The sequence below is a fragment of the Delphinus delphis genome, chromosome 4, assembly GCF_949987515.2.
Source record: "Delphinus delphis chromosome 4, mDelDel1.2, whole genome shotgun sequence".
In the NCBI taxonomy this organism is placed as follows: Eukaryota; Metazoa; Chordata; class Mammalia; order Artiodactyla; family Delphinidae; genus Delphinus; species Delphinus delphis.
This window is the reverse complement of record NC_082686.1, coordinates 54,294,804-54,318,510: the sequence shown is the minus strand read 5'-3', so window position 1 is coordinate 54,318,510 and position 23,707 is coordinate 54,294,804. Positions and strand designations below refer to the sequence as shown.

Below are 23,707 nucleotides of genomic sequence, written 5' to 3'. Positions count from 1 at the left end.
ATTAGGAAGTAAAAGTTCTAAAATATTTTTCACAGGCACATTATGAACTCTAATGTATGGAATAGTTTATAATAATAGAAGTAATCGGTAAAAACTTCTATGTCTTTGATGATTAGGTAAAAATTCATAAAGAAGAGACATAACTGGGACACCTTTACCATCAACAAGATAGATTTATCTTATGTTCTCTAGAAAGTGAAACTCTCAGTGAATAATAAGGAAAAGCAGCACCCATTATGTTAACAGGAAAAACTAAACTTTCGAACTTGAAAACTATCATCCTTTAAGTATTCATTTCACCAAATGAACTGAAAGATGAGCTGTATGCGTCATCAAATGGCAGGACAAAATGACTGCTATAGGAAGAGGTTTGGTACTTAAACAGGGGATTGACAGTGGCTGCTGATTTCAAACTTTTCTCTATTTTCTCTTTATATAAGACACCCATTTGATGATATGGCAACTCTAACAAAGCTGAAAACATAGCAGATATTCAAAAACAATATTAAGGTCATGGTTCAATTTCAATTCGTGTCCATCCGGGTGCTGCCTGGATAGATAGATGGACATATACTCCTCTGCATGGATACATCTCACATTCTGTAGGTTTCACTCTCTCTAATCTTCTAATTAGTGTGGCAAAACTAAGAATGCTTGGGACACTGTTCATCACATAAATGGTATCTTCTTATTATTTAAGCCTTATTCAGAAGCCAGTTCCTCCCCATCTAGCTGGCTCTTTCAAGAAACCTGTACACTGTATGTGCCTATGATAATTCAACACCTTAAAACATTACATTCCTGAAGAGGAATACTTCTGCCTCAAAGAGATGCTTGGTAATAAATGACTTTACAATAAAAGTTAAGTAAACACTGAAATAATTAGATAACTCATCTACTTTTTAAGAACAGTAATATAACCATGGCAGAGGCAGAACAACTGCAAATTGAGCAAATTATAAAAGTCTATAAAACCAAAACACAATGCTCTTCTCTAACATCTTTATAGATCAATTTGAATATGGAAATATCCTAAAAATAGTACCCCTAAGAATAAAACATCTAAATGTGGACTTTAGTCAACATTTCGGTTACATATTAACTGAATCCAGGTACCATATAGCATCTCTTTAGGCCCAGCCTGAACCAATCTGCCTTCCTTAAATCTCAGAACCTTAACAGGCACTCCACTCACAGGGCCACTGATGGAGTGTTAGGGAAGTACTTGGCAGAAGGCTTACAACTCTTAATAAACCCCTGCTGACTCAATGTACACCACAAATGAGCTAACAGCCACCCAGAAATTTTTTGCTGCTCATTTTAAGTTCTTTTTTAATTTTTAAAATAAATTTATTTATTTATTTTTGGCTGCATTGGACCTTCTTTGCTGCACGCGGGCTTACTCTAGTTGCGGTGAACAGGAGCTACTCTTTGTTGTGGTGCGCCGGTTTCTCATTGCGCTGGCATCTCTTGCTGTAGAGCACAGGCTCTAGGCACACGGGCTTCAGTAGTTGTGTCGTGCGGGCTCAGTAGTTGTGGTGCACAGGCTCTAGAGTGCAGGCTCAGTAGTTGTGGCGCACGGGCTTAGTTGCTCTGCAGCATGTGGGATCTTCCCAGACCAGGGATCAAACCCATGTCCCCTGCACTGGCAGGCAGATTCTTAACCATTGAGCCACCAGGGAAGTCCTTCATTTTAAGTTCTTAAGCTTACTAACATTTATTGATTATAGGACTAACTGCAACTTAAAGGCACAGAAAGATGTATTTTTAAGAAACACTCCCCTTCCTGAACTCAGACTGGGAAGAACAACTATCTCCAGGTAGACCTGGGGATGTTTATTAACATAAAAGTCAATGGAATACATGATTAACAAAAGTGAACTCCTGTATTATCAATTCGCCAAATGTTCACTAAACAAGTTCCACATGTCAGACACTGTTTCTACGTTTGGAGTATACAGCCATCGACAAACTAGACTCTCTAATGTAAACTTAAGTCTCTTGGCTTCTTCAAGAGGTTATCTGAAAAAAATTACATGCATATACTCGTATACATTTACATTTATCTGTGTATGTACAGAATATCCAGTAAATGCAGTACATACTTTACATTAAAATGTATGGAAATTCTGACTGCAATGTTATGAGAAATTTTACACCATTTGATCCATTTCTTTATCTGGAGAAACACAATTCTCTGTAATAGAGATCAGAGGGAATATGTATGGACTTCAGTATAAAAATAATTTATCCATCACCTTTCATAGTAGTAATAATGAATGAAGTGGTATGTCTGACTTTATTTGTACTGTCCTTAACTAGTAAATTCAATATCAGTAGACTGATCCTACTGTCTACAGAAGAAATACATTGCTAAAGCTTATCATATACAAGGCTTGAGTTTCAGTCATTCTGTAAATAGCTTTAGAGGGAAACCGAAATCAAAAGCAGATAAGGAGATTGGTTCAAGACGGCAGACTAGAAGGATGTGTATTCATTCCATCTTGCGAAAGCACCGGAATCACAACTAGCTGATGAACAGTCACCAACAGGAAGACACTGGAACTCACCAAAAAGGATACCCCACATCCAAAGACAAAGGCAAGCCACAGTGAGACCGTAGAAGGGGCACAATCACAATAAAATCAAATCCCATAATGGCTGGGTGGATGACTCAAAACTGGAGAACAACTATACCACAGAAGTCCACCCACTGGAGTGACAGTTCTCAGTCCCACGTCAGGCTTCCCAAATGTGGGTCCGGGAATGGGAGAAGGAATTCCTAGAGAATCAGACTTTGAAGCCTAGTGGGATTTGACTGCAGGACTTCGACAGGACTGGGGGAAACAGAGACTCCACTCTTTCAGGGCACACACAAAGTAGTGTGCACATCGGGACCCAGCAGAAGGAACAGTGACCCCATAGGAGACTGAACCAGACCTACCTGCTAGTGTTGGAGGGTCTCCTGCAGAGGCAGGGGATGGCTGTGGCACACCACGGGGACAAGGACACTGGCAGCAGAAGTTCCAGGAAATACTCCTTGGCATGAGCCCTCCCAGAGTCTGCCATTAGCCCCACCAAAGAGCCTGCAGCATCCTGTGCTGGGTTGCCTCAGGCCAAACAACCAACAGGGAGGGAACTCAGCCCTACCCATCAGCAGACAAGCAGATTGAAGTTTTACTGAGCTCAGCCCACCAGAGCAACACCCAACTCTACCCACCATCAGTCCCTCCCATCAGAAAGCTTGCACAAGGCTCTTAAATAGCCTCATCCACCAGAGGGCAAACAGTAGAACCAAGAAGAACTACAGTCCTGCAGCCTGTGAAACAAAAACCACATTCACAGAAAGACAGATAAAATGAAAAGGCAGACAGCTATGTACCAGACGAAGGAGCAAGATAAAACCCAGAAAAACAATTAAATGACGTGGAGACAGGCAACCTTCCAGAAAAAGAATTCAGAATAATGATAGTGAAGATGATCCAGGACTTCAGAAAGAAAATGGAGGCAAAGATCGCAAGAAATGTTTAACAAACACCTAGAAGAATTAAAGAACAAATAAACAGAGATGAACAATACAATAACTAAAATGAAAAATACACTAGAAGGATTCAATAGCAGAATAACTGAGGCAGAAGAACGGATAACTGACCTGGAGGACAGAATGGTGGAATTTATTGCTATGGAACAATATTAAGAGACCTCTGGGACAATATTAAACGCAAATACATTCACATTAGAGGGGTCCTAGAAGGAGAAGAGAGAAAGGACCCGAGAAAATATTTGAGGAGATTATAGTTGAAAACTTCCCTAACATGGGAAAGGAAATAGCCACCCAAATCCAGGAAGTGCCAAGTCCCAGGCAGACTAAACCCAAGGAGAAACACACCGAGAAACACAGTAATCAAACTAACAAAAATTAAAGACAGGGAAAAATTATTAAAAGCAACAAGGGAAAAATGACAAATAACATGCAAGGGAACTCTCATAAGGTTAACAGCTGATTTCTCAGCAGAATCTCTACAAGCCAGAAGGGAGTGGCACAATATATTTAAAGTGATGAAAGGGAAGAACCTAAAACCAAGACTACTCTACCTAGCAAGGATCTCTTTCAGATTCAACAGAGAAATCAAAAGCTTTACAGACAAGCAAAAGCTAAGTGAATTCAGCACCACCAAACCAGCTCTACAATAAATGCTAAAGGAACTTCTCTAAGTGGGAAACACAAGAGAAGGAAAGGAACTACAAAAGCAAACTCAAAACACTTAAGAAAATGGTAATAGGAACACACATATGGATAATTACTTTAAATGTAAATGGATTAAATGCTCCATCCAAAAGACACAGACTGGCTGAATGGATACAAAAACAAGACCCATATATATGTTGTCTACAAGAGACCAACTTCAGACTTAGGGACACACACAGACTGAAAGTAAGGGGATGCAAAAAGATATTCCATGCAAATGGAAATCAAAAGGATGCTGGAGTAGCAATATTCATATCAGATGAAATAGACTTTAAAATAAAGAATGTTACAAGAGACAAGGAAGGACACTACATAATGATTAAGGGACCAATCCAAGAAGATGTAACAGTTATAAATATATACGCACCCAACATAGGAGCACCTAAAAACATAAGACAAATGCTAACTGCTATAAAAGACGAAATCCACAGTAACAATAATAGTGGGGGACTTTAACACCTCACTTACACCAATGGACAGATCATCCAGACAGAAAATTAATGAGGAAATACAAGCTTTAAATGACACAACAGACCAGATAGATTTAATTGATATTTATAGGACATTCAATCCAAAAACAGCAGATTACACTTTCTTCTCAAGTGCACACGGAACATTCTGCAGTATAGATCATATCTTGGGTCACAACTCAAGCCTCAGTAAATTTAAGAAAATTGAAATCATATCAAGCATCTTTTCCGACCACAATATATAAGATTAGAAATAAATTACAGGGAAAAACACATAAAAAACACAAACACATGGGGGCTAAACAATATGTTACTAAATAACCAAGAGATCACTGAAGAAATCAAAGAGGAAATCAAAAAATACCTAGAGACAAATGACAACGAAAACATGATGATCCAAAACCTAAGGGATACAGCAAAAACAGTTCTAAGAAAGAAGTTTATAGCAACACAACACTACCTCAAGAAACAAGAAAAATCTCAAACAATCTAACCTTACACCTAAAGGAACTAGAAAAAGAAGAACAAACAAAACCCAAAGTTAGTAGAAGGAAAGAAATCATAAGGATCAGAGCAGAAATAAATGAAATAGAAACAAAGAAAACAATAGCAAAGACCAATAAAACTAAAACCCAGTTCTCTGAGAGGACAAACAAAATTGATAAACCTTTAGCCAGACTCATCAAGAAAGGAGGGAGAGGACTCATATCAACAAAATTAGAAATGAAAAAGGAGAAGTTACAATGGACACAGCAGAAATATGAAATATCATAAGAGACTACTACAAGCAACTCTTTGCCAATAAAATGGACAACCTGGAAGAAATGCACAGTTTTAGAAAAGTATAACCTTCCAAGACTGAACCAGGAAGAAACAGAAAATATGAACAGACCAATCACAAGTAATGAAATTGAACTTGTGATTAAAAACCTTCCAACAAACAAAAGTCCAGGACCAGAAGGCTTCACAGGTGAACTCTAACAAACATTTAGAGAAGAGCTAACATCCAACCTCTCAAACTCTTCCAAAAAATTGCAGAGGAAGGAACACCCCCCACCTCATTCTACAAGACCACTGTCACCCTGATACCAAAACCAAAGATACTACAATAAAAGAAAATTACACACCAATATCACTGAAGAATATAGATGCAAAAATCCTCAACAAAATACCAACAAACAATATCCACAACACATTAAAAGGATCATACACCATGATCAAGTGGGATTTATCACAGGGATGCAAGGATTCTTCAATATATGCAAATCAATCAATGTGATACACCATATTAAACTGAAGAAGAAAAACCACATGATCATCCCAATAGATGCAGAAAAAGCTTTTGACAAAATTCAACACCCATTCATGATAAAAACTCTCCAGAAAATGGGCATAGAGGGAACCTACCTCAGCATAATAAAGGTCATATAAGACAAACCCACAGCAAACGTCATTCTCAATGGTGAAAAACTGAAAGCATTTCCTCTAAGATCAGGAACAAGACAAGGATGTTCACTCTCACCACTATTATTCAACATAGTTTTGGGAGTCCTAGCCCCCACAATCAGAGAAGAAAAAGAAATAAAAGGAATACAAATTGGAAAAGAAGAAGTAAAACTGTCACTGTTTGCAGATAACACGATACTATACATAGATAATCCTAAAGATGCCACCAGAAAACTACTAGAGCTAATCAATGAATTTAGTAAAGTTGCAAGATACAAAATTAATACACAGAACTCTCTTGCATTCCTATACACTAACAACAAAAGATCAGAAAGAGAAATTAAGGAAACAATCCCAACAAAAAGAATAAAATACCTAGCAATAATCCTACCTAAGGAGGTAAAAGACCTGTACTCAGAAAACTATAAGACACTGATGAAAAAAATCAAAGACGACACAAACAGATGGAGAGATATACCATGTTCTTGGATTGGAAGAATCAATATTGTGAAAATGACTACACTACCCAAAGCCATCTACAGATTCAATGCAATCCCTATCAAATTACCAATGGCATTTTTTACAGAACTAGAACAAAAAAATTTCAAAATTTGTATGGAGACACAAAAGACCCTGGATAGCCAAAGCAGTCTTGAGGGAAAAAAACCGAGCTGGAGGAATCAGACTCCCTGACTTCAGACTATACTACAAACCTACAGTAATCAAGACAATATGGTACTGGCACAAAAGTAGAATTATAGATCAATGGAACAGTATGGAAAGCCCAGAGACAAACCCATGCACCTATGGTCAACTAATCTATGACAAAAGAGGCAAGGATATACAATGGAGAAGAAACAGTCTCTTCAAAAGTGGTATGGGGAAAACTGGGCAGCCACATGTAAAAGAATGAAATTAGAACAATACCTAACACCATACACAAAAATAAATTCAAAATGAATTAAAGACCTAAATGTAAGACCAGACACTATAAAATTCTTAGAGGAAAACATAGGAAGAACACTGTTTGACATAAACCACAGCAAGATCTTTTTTGGCCCACCTCCTAGAGTAATGGAAATAAAAACAAAAATAAACAAATGGGACCTAATGAAACTTCAAAGCTTTTGCACAGCAAAGGAAACTGTACACAAGATGAAAAGACAATCCTCAGAATGGGAGAAAATATTAGCAAATGAATCAACAAAGGATTAATCTCCAAACTGTATAAACAGCTCATGCAGCTCAATATTAAAAAAAAACAAACAACGCAATCCAAAAATGGGCAGAAGACCTAAACAGACATTTCTCCAAAGACATACAGATGGCCAAGAAGCACATGAAAAGCTGCTCAACATCCCTAATTATTAGAGAAACGCAAATCAAAACTACAATGAGGTATCACATCACACTGGTTAGAATTTGCATCACAAACAACAAATGCTGCAGAGGGTGTGGAGAAAAGGGAGTCCTCTTGCACTGTTGGTGGGAATGTAAACTGATACAGCCATTATGGAGAACAGTATGGAGGTTCCTTAAAAAACTAAAAATAGAATTACCATGTGACCCAGCAATCCCACTACTGGGCATATACCCAGAGAAAACCATAATTCAAAAAGACACATGCACCCCAATGTTTAATGCAACACTATTTACAATAGCCAGGTCATGGAAGCAACCTAAATGCCCACCGACAGACGAATCAATAAAGAAGATGTGATACATATATACAATGGAATATTACTCAGCCATAAAAAGGAACAACATTGGGTCATTTGCAGAGACGTGGATGGACCTAGAGACTGTCATACAGAGTGAAGTAAGTCAGAAAGAGAAAAACAAATATCGTATATTAACACGTATATGTGGAATCTAGAAAAACGGTATACATGAACTGGTTTGCGAGGCAGAAATAGAGACACAGATGTAAAGAACAAAAGGATGGACACCAAAGGGGGAAAGCGGCGGGTGGGGGGATGAATTGGAAGATTGGGCTTGACATATATACACTAATATGTATAAAATAGATAACCAATAAGAACCTGCTGTATAAAAAAGTATAATAATATTCAAAAAAAACACAAAGGTAGATAAATGAGTTAAAATAATTTTCAACCAATTAAACTGTCATCCACAAAATTAGATCAGTGCTCAAGAGCTTATCCTTTAGTCTATAAACACACAAGATGAGAAAAAAAATTACAAATCAATTTAAAATTATTTTTATACAAAGGTACATGTCTCAAAGGTTTGTTTCCTTTGGAGTATGTTTTGTTTTTATAAAGGCAGTAAATCACCAGAAACTGAAATTATTCTAGTGACACAGAACACACATATTAGAAAAAGTTTAAAGATAAAACGAAGAGTTAAGCTGAGCCTACATCAATGCTATTACCCATCAGTAATCCCAAACACCCATCAACTGACTTACCTAACAGAAAAAGTTCCTATTGTGTAGTAGAAAGAAGTACTATACAAATGTTCAAAGAACTGCACTTAGACTATCATACTTGAGAAATACGATGATTCCCTAGCTCAAGAGCTGATATCAGAGGAAAGAAGGGAAAGGAGGAAGAAGAAAAACGTGGATAAAAAAAGAGAGAGTGGGAGGCAGGAAAATAAACAGGTAGAAGAGCAGATTTAGGACTCCATGGCTTCTGCTGGCTTTATTTCAAATAAACAATCTCTTCTTTCTGTTTTCCAGAATCTTTAAGAGTATGCCATTTCCCTGTTGAATGCACAACTGATTCACAAAGTAAAAGAATATAGCCTTGAAAAAATGTGAATTGGCTTGATTATAGTAAGCAGAAACAGATACAACTCAAAAGAGTAATCGTCTTATTCCTCAACCTAATTTTCAAATACATTCCATTCCTAGAAAACAATGAATACACATGGAAATCGATTTTTACAATGATGTAATTCCTCCATCATACAAAACACTCTAATTTTCAAGTTCTTAGATTTGATCCCTTCACTTGAAAGACACTTTTTCATGCAGTGACTTCAAAGTGGAAGAAATATGAATTCAGTAATTTCAAATGTCTCCCATCTCAAAGATCCAAAGATATTTTTAGTCTTAGATGACTATAGTAAACCAGGTTTTCTTGTTTATAGATTAAATAACATAGAAAGTTTTTTTTTTTTAACTTTCACTTCACTCTTTGGTACAGAAAAACAATTACCTCTGGGATGAACTGAACTGGTTGCCCTCAAATTCATATGATGAAACCTCAAAGCCCAATGTGATTATATTTGGAGATAGACCCTAGAAGTAGGTAAAAGTTAAGTAAGGTCATTAGGGTGGGGCCATTATCTGATAGAACTGGTGTCCTTTTAAGAAGGGGAAGAAACTAGAGCACACTTTCTACACACACACACACACACACACACACACACACACACACACACACACACACACACAAAAGGTCATGTGAGAACACAGCAAGAAGGCAACTGTCCATAAGCCAGGAAGAGCAACCACACCAGAGACAATTTGTCAGCATCTTTATCATGGACTTTTAGCCTCCAGAACTGTTAAAAAATATCTGCTGTTTAAGCCACCCAGTCTGTGGTATTTTGTTATGGCAGCCCAAGCAGACTATATAATCTCTAAAAATTAAAAGATTCTACTTTTGAAATAGTTTTACTCTATCAATAATCCAGCTGAGGGGACTTCCCTGGTGGTCCAGTGGTTAAGACTCTGTGCTCCCAGTGTAGAAGGCCCGGGTTTGATCCCTGGTCAGGGAACTAGATCCCACATGCATGCCGCAACTACGAGTTCTCGTGCCGCAACCAAGAGTCCGCATGCCGCAACTAAAAGATACTGTACGCGGCAACGAAGATTCCACGTGCCGCAACTAAGATCCGGCGCAGCCAAATAAACAAACACACAAAAAATCCAGCTGAATATGTCACTGATAGTTGTTGCAACAATGATTCGTTTATGAAGAGAAGTGCCTGGAGCAATCTGAAGAATAATTCACTCCAAAATTATTTATATATGTGTGTGTTGTTCTACATTAAATTGTCATTTGGAAATAGCATAAAGCTTTGAACCCCTAAGAGATATCCTCTGTTGTCCTGATTCTGAGTGCAAGGGGACAATGCCAACAGAGAAGTCCTCGAAGGAATCTAAATAATCTCACCCTCCCTGGAAAACAGCAGCGTAAAAATCTTGAAAGAGAAATGCTGATTCTTTTGAAACCAAACAACATTTGCTCTACATGGTGAAGAAAATTTCTGTGGCACTGTCTCCTGTCCTTGTACCTTGTGCACCGAGATTATATAAAATTTGATTTCTTTGATGCTGACCTCATTAATATCCAGAGTCAAGGCCATATATCCACCTTTGGCAATCACTCTGTCCTTAGGATTTCTACGTTCTCAGTGGCAAGAAGTGATTTATTAGATCATAGGGTGACTAGTATCTCTATAGGATTCACCCTTTCAGTGGTAACTGTTGAATATATAGGCTCTTATGCATTCAGGACAATTTGTTAAAACTCAAAGTATGTGTGTGTAAATATAAATATGCAAACACAGCTTATACATACATACACTGTAATAAAGGTATATTATAGTGCATTCAAGATTATTGAACTATGATCACATTTTTCTTAACTACCATTTCTTGACTGCATCCCATGTGCCAGGCAGCGTATCAACACTCAACATAATTCCCTTATTTAATTATCAGAATTCCACAAGGTAGAGATCGTTATCCGATATTAAGATGAGAAAACAAAATTTCAGAGAGGTTACATAAACACCCAAATTCTTTCAATTTAAAAGTTCCAGAACTACGGTTTATGCCTAAGTTTCTCTGACTCCACAGATGTCTAAGAATGTTCCTTCTCCGCAATCTTAAAGAACTATGAACTATCGAACAAAGCACTGTTTATATACTCCTTGATATTTAAATCATCTTAGTCCACACAGGTCTGGTAGCAATGTTTTATAAAACCTGTGGGATTAATCAAATCTACAGTGGTTGAGTTCATAATGCCTAGCAATTTTCTAGAAAACTTAGGAGCAAATAATGCAATCACTGTAGAGTGACTATGACCTCGAGTGAAGTACATCAGAAAACCCATGGGATTCAATTGTTAACCACCCTATAGTATTCTGCATTTTTTCTCTCTAGAATGATTCCTTAAATTGATCTTAAGTAGAATCATTTGGTTACCATTACATGGTAAAATTATTGTATTACTACTGGAAAAAGCAAAGTACCCATTTTCTCATGCTCTTCCTCTATATCCAATTAGATAACATCTGTCAAAAGTTCTTAACTTAGTAAACATAGGTAAGAAGTTATTATGAGAATCATTATATCCCTTCTCTAATGCTGTATGCAAACCACAGAGGGTCCAGTCTGCAGTAATTTTCATTCATTTTAAAACAACTTATAAAACAATAAGGTAAGTAAGTTTAGTATAGACTGTATTTCCACTTATTGCATAGTGGAAAAGTGATAATGTTCAAAACTTAATGAAACTCTTGAATTGTATCAACTCCTCATTCCTTAAAACTTGTCACAGGGTTTCAAAGCTCAATGTGTTCCACGTAACTACAAGAGGATTCATAGTCAAATAACTTTCCATGTTAAACAGATTCATTTACTACAGGACTTCCTGGAAGCTTAACATACAAGGTGCATTCTGTCTGTCTAGAAGAACCGTAGACAGGATTATGCAGATATTATACTTAAAATATGCATTATGCCTCCCTATCAGCCTTCCCCTACCCCACCCCTCTTAAAAGGCCACTCCTATCCAATGCCATGAGTTGGCCATGTGACATGCTTTAGCCAATGAAATATAAGAGGTAGTGACATATACCACCTCTCAGCAGCAGTTTAAAGAGCCCAGATTCCACCATCATTCCTTTCTCCTTTTGCCACAAGACTTAAGCATCCCAGAGAGGTTGTCCTTCAGCTTTGGTCCAGGAATGAAGAGGATATGGAGCAGAGTGGCAGCAAATTCATCAAGAACATGAACATGAGCGAGAAAGAAACTTTTACTGCTATAAACCACTAAGACTTGGGGATTCTCTGGATAATTAAACAAAACTTTGCCTAAGCTAACTTAAATAGCATGTTTCCCAGATTTACTGAACCCTGGCATCATTCTGCTCGGTAACATTTTCCAAAATTTGTTTCCTAAATTACTCCTGATTTTGTGTGGCAATTTTCTGTTAGTTAATACTGTATTTAAGATGAATGTATAGTTATGCTAGAAGTATAAAGTCTCAGTCTTCTTAAATTTTACCAGCATTTTTTGTCAATTTCTGCTTACAGTCAATAAAAATATTGTATTAAAATAATCTGATTAACATTTAGAGATCATAGATGAGATGGCTACTTAAGCCAAGACTGCCAACAACTACTGATTAATGATTTAGTTTTCTGAATAGGTAATATAAAAGGTCCTGCTTTACTTTCTATATATGTATTCATATTCAGAAAACTAAGAATACCGCCACAAATTTAATTTTCTTTGTATCTCACTATACTCAACTGCCTTTAGGATTAGTAATCGAGAACATATTTGACATTTCAGTATAGATATTCAAATATTCTGTAGTCTATTCTGCTGACCCAGAAAAACCATAACCAACTGTATCCTAACTGGCATTTGTAAATCCAGAATTTATATTTCTAACTTCACTGTGCCTTAAAGGATAGCACAGAAAGGAGGAAAACTAACTAAATCCCAATCTTCTCACTGGCACTAAGATTTTTTTGTTGTTTCAATATCCTAGTAAACACACAAGCTAAATGGCATTTATTTTTACAATGTGTACAATCCTAGACTGCAACATTCAGAAGAATGGTTCAGAGGCCTTATATTTATACTCATATCATAAAAGCAACATTCAGTCACATACTTACTACAACAAAAAAGGTAGACACAGATATTCTAGACGGACCTAATAAGCTATCAAGAATACTTAAGAACAGAAAAGATTTAAGATTTCAATGAATAAAAAAATTGAAAAGTAAGTTCATGTCCTAAAAATTGCAACTAAACAATATTTACTACTTCTGTTAATTTTAACTTATATTAAATTCCTTGGTCTTATAAATCATCAGTTCACCATAAAGTATTGAAACATCAGTAAAGCAATCACACATTTTCATTCCCAGACTGAGAAAACTCTATGCATTTAAGTAATCATGACCAAAATTAATCTTAAAATATTCCTAAAGAAGCAGTTTTGAATATAACTTATATACAAGAGGACAGAATTATAGTATCTGTGAGTTTCAAAGTTTGATATAATTTGCCACATGTATATATTTTAAAATCTCAACTTTTTCAGGCAATACAAAAAAAGGCTTTGGGGGAACAGGCCAATGTAATATTTATTTAGGTATGTATTCTCTAGATAATTAGGACTTCAATAAATGGACTTTTCACCAACAGCCCACTACTGTGGAGAAACAAACCAGAGATTCTGAAATAGTTAATTTTTTAAAATTCATGATTTTAAAGGAAAATTTAACTTACTTGATGATAGAGATTAAAGTGTCCCTTTAAAAATACTAATAAAATTGACCAAAAAAATACACAATTATCACACTTCCTTGATCAATACGGAAGGTGAATCCATCAGATGGAAAAAAGTTGAGACCAGCTCTGTTACCACTTAGCTCCTGACAGCTTCACTGCTTCCAGGTAAGTAAGATGCACCTGCAGGGCTGCTCTTACCGGTCAAGTCAAGACTTTCCATTGTGATTTCAATGGAACATCAGAACTTCCAGCTTCTGTGATGCAGCAGAATTCTGTGAAGGACCCATAGCAAAGTGATTAAAATGGTGAGCCAGGAAGCCCTTTCAAACAAAGTTGACACTTATTCTCCTTTAGCAAAATAATCCCTAAATAAGATGAATTAACAGCCAAGCAATCAAAATCAGGAAAATTATTAAACATCCCTCTACTAACACTATTTAGGAAAAAAAGACCTAAAGTGTTTATTGTCAACTTTAATGTAACAAAAAGATAGTCACTAAAATTACTCAATGGGAATTCTGAGACTAAAGTTACAGAGACAAAGAATTACAGGCAATCACTTCTTAGCTTTCTGACTAAATTCACGTGTAGAGTTACAGGTGAATTCTGTGGAAAAACATGAAATTATATTGACATCCTGACTAAATTCAAGTTATTTAAAATGACTGGCCCAACCCATACAGTTAAGCTGTGGTTCAGATGTTAATATCTTATATTTTATCTTTTAAATGTTTTAAAGATAACAAGTGAAATCAAGATAGTTTTTTTTTAAGGTGGGGAGCGGAGGGGGAACACATACAAATAGAGAAAAGCTGTAACTAAAAAATTACTTTCTAGTTACATATGATGAAATAAATATAAGAGGATCAGAATCAACAAGAGTATACAAATTAAATGAGCATTTTACATTAATACTGCAAATATAGACATACACTTAAACTGTATCTTCTTTTAAAATTATTTCAGTTTCTGAGACATTCATTTAGTTTCTCAAGTGCTTCATGGTAATACTAAATTCACACTCAACTAAGAGAGACAATTTCCTACCCTCCTGCAGATTATGACAATTTATTTCCTTACAATCAGTAGGCTATAACACACTCTAGAAATCAGATATCACTTACTGGCTTACAGCTTGATCAATACTGTTAGTCATTTTATGGCTTGGCTAAAGTTTTTTCCCCTAATCAGCCACTACAATATGGAAGAACTGGCTCTTACACATTAAATATCAAAAATGTGTAATGATTCATCTGAGTAATCCTAACTAGACTTAGATGGTTCAGTTGTCACCCAGTGCTATGGAAGAAAACAACAACTTGAAAGAATAAATAAAATATTAAATGGCCTCACGTGGCTTCACACAAGATACTACTCATTCATCCACATTTTTTAAAACAAGGATATGGATGAAAGAATAAATCCAGATCTTTGACGAAAACTACGAAGGACACATGAATACTTTCAAATTAAATGCCTATGTTTTTATCAAGGAAGGGTACAATTCCAAAAACTGATTAAATAAATGATATAAAAGTCTATCCTTAATTATCATAAACTAGGCAACTAACATTAAAACTGCTGTTTCGGGCTTCCCTGGTGGCTCAGGGGTTAAGAATCCGCCTGCCAATGCAGGGGACACAGATTCGAACCCTGGTCTGGAAAGATTCCACATGCCGCAGAGGAACTAAGCCCGTGGGCCACAACTACTGAGCCTGCGCTCTAGAGCTCGCGAGCCACAACTACTGAAGCCCGCGCACCTAGATCCCGTGCTCCGCAACAAGAGAAGCCACCGCGATGAAAGCCTACGCACCACAACAAAGAGTAGTCCTGGCTCGCCACAACTACAGGAAGCTCACGCACAGCAATGAAGACCCAACACAGCCAAAAATAAATAAATTTTGTTTAAAAACTGCTGTTTTAAGAAAATCACATGTACTATCTCATATATTTATTTCCATACTTTTTCTTCATATAAATCCATGAAAGCCAGTATAAAGAACTATTAAAATAAAAAGTTAATAAATAGGCAAAAATCATGACTATCTATAAATAACTGTCAAGTAAATAAATTGGTATAAACTAAAAAAACAAAGAGTATATAATTAATACTGCCAAAACTGGGAGAGGAGGGTCCAACATTAATTCTGATAGTGTGGGTTTAATTCTTATTTTGATTTAGAGATTTGCTTACATTTTAGTGTTTTTTTTAATTTATTTATTTTATTTAATTTATTTTATTTTTGGCTGCGTTAGGCCTTCGTTGCTACGCGTGGGCTTTCTCTAGTTGTGGCGAGCGGGGGTTACTCTTTGTTCTGGTGCGCAGGCTTCTCATTGCGGTGGCTTCTCTTGTTGTGGAGCACGGGCTCTAGGCGTGCGGGCTTCAGTAGTTGTGGCTCACGGGCTCCAGAGCCCAGGCTCAGCAGCTGTGGTGCACAGGCTTAGTTGCTCCGTGGCATGCGGGATCTTCCCAGGCCAGGGATTGAACCCGTGTCGCCTGCATTGGCAGGCGGATTCTTAACTACTGCGCCACCAGGGAAGACCCTACATTTTAGTTTAAGAAGTTGAGTGCATGCTATCTGAGAAATAAAATATGCTAGTATATCCTATATACAGAAGTTCTTTTAGGAGCTCAAAAATAAACTCTCACTAATCTTAAGGTACCCTTACACATTTGTTTGTTTCTATAATCAAATATATACCCCCCAAATGGACCATATCTATACTTTATTTTGATTACTGTTCAATAATTTATCACCTGGGATGCAACTATCTATGGATAAAGTAGGGAGGGAGAGGGAGGAGGCTGACTATGCTGTGGCCAATATGGGTTTTAAAACTCAGGAAAACGAAGAAATCATGTTGGACTTCACTGACTAGGAGGGGAGCCAGGGAATCAGCCACAGAGCAGAGGTCAACTTTAAGGCTGAAGATCCTGCCTGCGACAGACTCCCTTTGAGTTCTCCGACAGCCAAACTCCAGATTTTATCTGGCTACTACAAATGCCCACATGAGTAGCTTCAGAAAAGCAGTTTCAGCATAAGCTGCTCTGCATTTAAGTTACCAGTACTTCAAAAGTGTTTTGATTTGATGGAAATGGGTGGCTGTGTGAGGTGTCAGAAGGGCAGGTGGGCAAGAACGGGAAATGTCTAAAGGGTGAATACAACCCTGCAGAATGGTGACTTGAACATGCCCTTAGACCATAGCCAGGAGAGATCTTCCACTGAGCCACACCAGGCCTGTCTGTGTTCTCTGGGTCACACTACAGCTTCCTCCTAACCCTCACTTCCCATCCACACAGGGCCTTGGATTCCTGACTGCCCACACTTAGCTCCCACTGCCTCATTAAGAGCCTGCTCCGTTAACGGGCTCCTTTTCCCTTTGCAAGGCCCGCTTCCCACCACAACACTACTTCCCACAGGATGCACACCTAGCCAGGATGGACCTGGCACAGCTCAGGATGCCCTCTGAGATCATCATGGCAGATGGGAGAGCTAATGTTGAATTATCTCCTCTTTACCTCTTAACCACAAATAGGGTATCTGACTTGGCATCTGAAAAACCCATCGTAAAGATCTGGCCTCAGCAACCACTGAAATATCCCAAAGCAGCTGGCTTTCTGGCAGTTTACACATTGCCCCCCTTCGGGGTCCTATGTTTTGAAAGCTTATTATACTAAAAAAGGTGAGGTGCCACTTCTTATAACGAGGCAGTCTCCCTCATTAGTGTTAATGTCCAGTATAACATTCAAAGGCACATCATGACAAGATCCCCTTCTATGCCAACACTGTATGTTTTGCACCCTAATGTCACTACAACCTAGTCAGTGCAGAAGGGACTCCAGGCAACCATGTTGCCCATTTACATGGAAGACTATTTAATCCCCATGAATGACTGCTTTTCTGATGTTTTCATCATTTCTCTGGGTAATAGATTAAGCTTTAACTAACTCATTTTCATACATAACCCTAATTCAATCAAGCTCAGTAAAAGTCATTCTGGACTGCAATTATTTGCTAAGGAACAATTACATTCAAATGAAAAAAAAACTTGCTGGGCATGATACAATGCACGGTACAGATGCCTCTCCATTTATGGAGCCAGAAACAACAACAAAAATAGCCAAGCTGCTAGAAACGGAAATAGATTTTTTTCCTCATCTTCCTGAAAATAGAATACGCATGCTTTTTACACCTGAAGAAAACAAAATGGAGAACCCAAGAAAGCAAATTTCAAAATTTTTTTTTCAATTATGTTTATGCTTTGAAAGAGGCTGCATTTCTAATCTAAGAGTAAGCATGACCTCTGAAAGCCAAAATAAATCCAGGTCACAAATAACAGTCTTAACATCCACTCTTTCACTAAATCTTCCACTGGCTTCCTCCCATTTTCCCAACAATGTGTATTCCGATTTCCACTTTACAAAGTAGGTGTTCTTAAAAGATTTTTCCTGTCTTAAAATTACTTCTTTAAATAAATACAATTCTTATATTTTCCTCAATTCACTCTTTTACACACTGCATGTTTACAAATGAAATGTAAAGGTTGTTTATAAATAAACTTAAATACAAACACCGAGCTCTTACTTCTACGTAAATATACCGTATTTTTAGTCCAAAAAAACTCATTAACTAAAGCCTCCTTATGTATATGCATAAGGTCTCCCACTCACCCCACTGTAATTAATATTCTTTTCATCTCCTCAGTAGTAGCACCAGGCACATTACAAAATAATATAGTACTGAAATTGCATACCGGCTGTTATGCAATTTTGGCCAATGAATTCCATACCTCAGGTCACTGTGGTACACCAGAGGACAAAGGATTTTTTCTTCTAGAAATGATAAGCTCCGGGTAAATCATTTGCTGAAATAAATTATCTTCATGTAGACAAAGATAAATGCAGGGAAATATATAATATGTGTGCTTTTAACAAGAGTTGCCTTTATTTCATACTTCATATTGTCACTGTCTTTATTTTATGACAGTGACAATATAAAGTATGAATAAAGACAACACTTGTTAAAATCACCCACTCTGACTGTCTTTATAGTTGAAGCTTAAACCAAAGCTATTTCACAGGCATTTCTCGCCAGACACCAATCTTTAACAGAAATTACAAGTGTCAGCTATACTGAGAATGGTAATTTCTTAAAAGAAAATGCAAATCTGAAGTATCTTTTTATCACCTTCCCACCCCCACCCCTGCATTTCCTCATGACCCAGAGCCTTTCAGGTAAGAAACCTTAAACATAGCAATAAAGGCAAAACAAGTCCTAAGAGTTCACTAGATACTAACAGCAAAGCAAAGTAACTACAAGTCATTACAGATCTGTCCATCTGTTTGGAATTTCCAGAAAGGTGTTGGAAAACACCAGCAGGCAGAGACAGAAACTCTAGCATTCACTGTTAGACATAGGTCTAAGATGAAAGATTTGGAAATCCTCTCTCCTTCAGTACTCAATATTGACCAATTATAAAACTGTGCTTTAAAAACTACCTTCCACCTATCTACATGCCAAGAGCACAGAGATGCAAATGGTATAACCTTTTACAGTTTGAGAAATTAATAATGACCTACCATGCATTAACACTGCAAAAGGTATTCTAAGAGTTGTTGTTTTCTAGAAGCTGATGATCTAGTTGGGTAATCGCATACACACACACACACACACAGAGTTACACAAGAAGAGAGAGAAATGTATAACGTCAAAACGGTAAGCAAAGAATTCCCCAAAAGTTAGACTGCACAAGGGAATCTTTAGGCAGGAAACAAATAAAAGCTGCAACCTAAGGCACTAGCTGCAAACTGGGATATGGAGAAAGGGGATGGAGAAGGGTGTCACAGGCACAGGCAGAGACTGGGCCTAAGTTACATACTGGGAAGAAGCATGCTGAAAGGGACCGGAGGCAGATCTGGTCGAAGTGCAGGGCTCACATCAGAAAGTGGAACATGAAATGTGGGCAAATGAGAAAGTAATGCAACTTGCTTTTTTCTCTCCGTAGCCTCATAAACAGCAGAGCACAGTTAGCAGCATGGTGTTCTGCAAAGCATACTGGCTTTAGGGCCAAACTTGTACCCCTCATTTGCTTACTCCCCTGCAACTGTAGGCCAATTCCTGAGACTCTCTGAGACTCCAATCCTCATCTGCAAAATCAGGGTAACAATTCCTACACCCCTAAAGGTTGCCTTAAATTATTAGAAGATATTAGAAATACAAAGGTCTTGGCATACAGGAAGTGCTCGGTAAATGTTAGTAAGGTCACTAGAGTTAAACTATGTGGTAGAAAAGCATTTAATGAAGTAATATTGTGAACATGCTGAAGTTTGCTTTGAATATTCTCAACATTTGGTTGAGAACTGCTAAGTAAATTGCTAGCTTTCCAAAAGGTAGATTTTGTTTTAATTTAGGTAGTAAATTGCTAAGCTTTTCAAAAGGTAGATTTTGTTTTAATTTACGTAGTTTTAACATACGTTTAATTCTGACAGTCTGAACAACCACTTTTTACTCCTACCAATTTCGAGCTACATTACCTGATTTGATAATATGATATTTTATTATAATGCTCATATGCCATAAGACTGTTGTTTCAGGGACCATGGTGGAACTATGAATTTCTGCAGTTACCATAAGTAGAGGTGGAAAATGAGTAGGCATTAGTCCAGTCAGATGGCTTGGCAGGGAGGCCCTGAAAGCCTCTTTTATGCTCTTGTGAACTATATAAATGTGCCTTTGACCTTCTCAGGCAGGGGAAATTGCACATTTAAGGCAGAAGGAGTTTCACTTCCAGGAAGAGTATAAAAACATGTTTGCCAGGAGCTACGTGAGGAACACTGACAGGGAACCCCAGGTACTTTGGGAAGATTCCTTAGCTCTGTCAAGCCACTGAGCTGGAAAGTATAAGGGTAAGATAATCCCAGCCCTGTGGGGACATCGCGCCTATGCATTACTCTGGTTTAGCCCAAGTAAACCTTGGCCTACACACTTGAGGAATTAGCCTATATCTTTAGAGAGGGGTTCTGTGAATGAAACCCACTGGAGGACTCTCAGGATCGCCTTGTCCTTTGAGGTAAGAAAGGATTCCTTTAATCAACAATAATTCACAATATACAGAAAATCACACTCTTAATTTAGTCCAAAGTCATTTGATTAAAAAAGGAAGTCAGCTGTTAGCAATTTACATAATTTTAAATGGAAAATATTCTGTTCTGAGAAGTAAAGGACACTAGTCTTTCCCTTTTTTCCTTTATCACTTAAATTTCACAAAGACAATTTAAAGACATATAAGCGTAATTTTAAATTTTGTGATATAAAAAGCTCATCTCTATTAAAATTTACATTGTGTTATTAAAAACCAAAAAAACTATACTATCCAGAAAGAGCCCTTGTCCCTTTCAGGTGCACCTAATGGATATCCAGCAAATAGCTTTGCAACAGAAAGACTGGTTCCAGATATGTTAATTGCAAGAACATTCCTGATATGAAGACATAAAGGAGTCTGCTCAAAAATGATCCACAATAAAGTGTTAATATGCTCCCTTTTTGAAGTTATTTATTCACAAAGCAGTTATAAATAATAATAATAAATAAAAATAATCCTATACAGTAATTAGCTACTTTAAACCAGATAAATAATCCTATAAATAATCCTATAAATAATAAATAGGATAAATAACAATTTATCCTATACAGTAATTAGCTGTCATTAAATAATCCTATACAGTAATTAGCTACTTTAAACCAGAAAGATCCAAAAAACTTTCCTTAGAGGGAAACAGAGATGTCCAATCCCAACATTTCCATAGCTGAAACCAAGACAGACCCAAAAAGGTTAAGAGACTGGACAAAAGGCCTTCAGCTGGTTTGTGGCCACGCTGGACAACACCCCGTGGCTCCACACTGCTGCCCCCGCAGGATTTGATGTTATTAGCCCCTACTGGACATTCCAATCAGTCGTGGAATCACAGTATGCTGCAGGCAGTCGGAGGTCATTCGATTCAGCCCCTTCGACCACACGGCAAGCTACAGGCAGAGCTAGGCCAGAACCCAGGGCTCCCACTATGGGTCAGTGCATTGCCCCTACTGCACACTGCTCTTCTGGACTATCATCAATCAGTTTGATCTGACAGCAGGGGGCTCCAGACTAGGTTACCTTAGATCCCTACTCTTTCTCTGGTCTTCCATTGTAAATAGCAACATTCAGCTGGAAAAGGATCATAAAACAGGGCCTAACTTCACTCTCGGGGTTGTCAGAGAATGCTTCTTGGCTCTAGAACACTTTCCCCTTTCTAGTCTGAAGACAGAGAAAGACAACTTCTAGTTGCAGAAGTAAAAGCACACAAAATACTTCTTTGTGTTTCTAAATACTTTTATAAATACCTTGAATAAAAAGTTAATGTTCGTTTACGTGGGGGGAGGGGGGAGTGAGTATATGGAAACTCTGTACTTTCTATCCAATTTTGCTGTGAACCTAAAACTGCTCTAAAAAGTAAAGTTTATTAATTTTTTAAAAAGCTAATATCAACTTACTTCATTCTAACAATATGAAAATTATATACTCACTAGCAAACGACAGGCCAATACCAGTTGAGAATTTATAAACAGTAATTCTCCCTTAAATGCTCACTCCCACCAGAAACACCTAGTAACAATTAAATTTATGTCCTCCATTAAAACTAAGCCCATGCCCTACAACAACAATGTCTGAACAGTATACACGCTCCACTGATCACTAATCTTCAGTAAATGCCTCTGCTCCTATGGCAGTCATTTAAAGTAATATACAATATCTGGCTCAAATTAAACCAACCAAAAAAAAAAAAATCAAAGGACATATTCTCCAAGTATTCCCATTGATAGACAAAGGGTTTATCCTTTGTGGTTAATTCCCGCATACTGACCCTTAGAGCTCAGTGTTATACACCCACCAGAGGCCACCAATTATAAGGTGAATGGTGAAAGGTGTATGCCCTGCAAACATCTGTAACAGCCATGGTTCTCGATACTGCCAATAAGTATTTTGAAATTTTAACTTTTTTTATAGTTAAGAAAATCAGGTTTTGTCACCTTTCAAGTTAAAATGGAAACTCACTGTAGATGCCTTATTTAAGTGGGAGAATAATCAGCCACAAAGGTATGTTTTTCTATACTGGCTTTTCTTAAGCAGAAATTATAGACATGTATGTTTTTGCCTGCAAGGTATATGTATATCTCCCATTTTCTGGTTAAAGCACTTTGAGTTTTGAGAAAATACTCCACCTTCTCAAGGTCCATGTGCCCTGAGTGGGACTGAACTAATTCTACTCAAGCTTCAGAGATAGAAATATAACCCAGGCTTGGGCCATCAGCTTATTCCATCTTCCGGAATGAGAAATGGGTGTGAAACCTGGATTGGGGCACAGCACACAAAATATATAACAGGTGTGTTAAGCTACATTATTACTAGTGTCTGAAGTGAGAGGAGAAAAGAAAGTAGAATGCTTTGCAGTGTTGTTGTAATAAGAGAAAAAAAACCAAAAGTAGTGGACCACACATAAAGCCCCTGAAAAGAAATGAAAGAGAGCACTGATTTATTTTACTTTATTTCAAATCCTAATTTCAATAAATTTATTCAAAAATTTTGGCACATCATGACATTCAGTAAGTCAAGATGTTTAAATTTTCAATCTGTACTCCTGTAGCACCAATTTTCTTTCAATTTATATTTCCTATAAAGAGAAGTTTCAAGTTTCAACAAAAACACTGAAAACCTGGATAATGTTAATGTGACTTGTAAAACCAATTCTAAGGGCATTTCCAATGCCTTGTTTGTTATGTATGCTCTTACACTTACGTGGATAGTAGCACACAATTCATTCTCCATGCCTGAAATTATTATTTTTTTTCTTATATTTCGGAGGAGGAAAAAAAAAACATGGAATAGTTGGGAATACAGTGCTTTGCTTTAGTGAGAGTTACCATACAAATTTCTGGAAAAATAACCAATTTTTAAAGAACTAAAGTAAAATATAATGACATGAAAGC

General features: G+C 37.2%; 1 protein-coding gene across 7 annotated transcripts in view; it reads right to left on the bottom strand.

Moving 5' to 3' along the window:
- The window catches only part of BBX (BBX high mobility group box domain containing), a 282,022-nt gene that overhangs the window by 150,673 nt on the left and 107,642 nt on the right, over positions 1-23,707 (bottom strand). For all 7 annotated transcript variants that reach the window (XM_060010595.1, XM_060010596.1, XM_060010594.1 and 4 more), the window contains one exon: positions 13,881-13,954. The gene's annotated coding sequence lies outside the window, so the exon portion shown is untranslated. The remainder of the gene's footprint in view (positions 1-13,880; positions 13,955-23,707) is intronic.